This window comes from Buceros rhinoceros, unplaced genomic scaffold, assembly GCF_000710305.1.
Source record: "Buceros rhinoceros silvestris isolate BGI_N320 unplaced genomic scaffold, ASM71030v1 scaffold24027, whole genome shotgun sequence".
Lineage (NCBI taxonomy): Eukaryota > Metazoa > Chordata > Aves > Bucerotiformes > Bucerotidae > Buceros > Buceros rhinoceros.
In genome coordinates this window covers 5,754-6,283 of record NW_010423114.1, presented here as the reverse complement: position 1 = coordinate 6,283, position 530 = coordinate 5,754, and positions in this window count along the sequence as shown.

Sequence of the window (530 nt, the reverse complement as noted above, 5' to 3'; positions counted from 1 at the left end):
TAAAAGCTCACTTCGCTTTTTTGGCATTTCTGACACAGTACCAGGGTGGCACTTTGTCCCCCCTTCTCCACCTCTGTCACTTTTACAGCCCATACACATGCCACGATTTGTCACTCACCTGATGATGGTGATGGGTCCCTTTTCTGGGCACCTGTTTCTCTCCAGGTCACAGTTCCTGAGCAAACCTGGTCAGCAATTGCTCTGTGCCACCACACAGAGCTGTGAGCAGGGGACAGCTAGCCTCACCTCTCACCTGGGACTGGCAAGCTGATCAGCTCTGCCATCGGCCTCATCTGCCATCAGTTCTCAGACTTTTCTATGCAGGAACACCCACGTGATACACGACCGCAGAGGACACCCAAACCCATCACCCTCCCCTCATCATCAGTCCCCTCCAGTGTCTGCCAGCATCTTCTCCTTGTACACGCAACATCCAGGGAGGTTCCGCTGCTGTTCATTGGGGTGCTCCACCTCTGCAAGAGAGGCCCCAGCTGCCACCAAAAGCGCTGTGGCAGGGGCTCCCAACACCC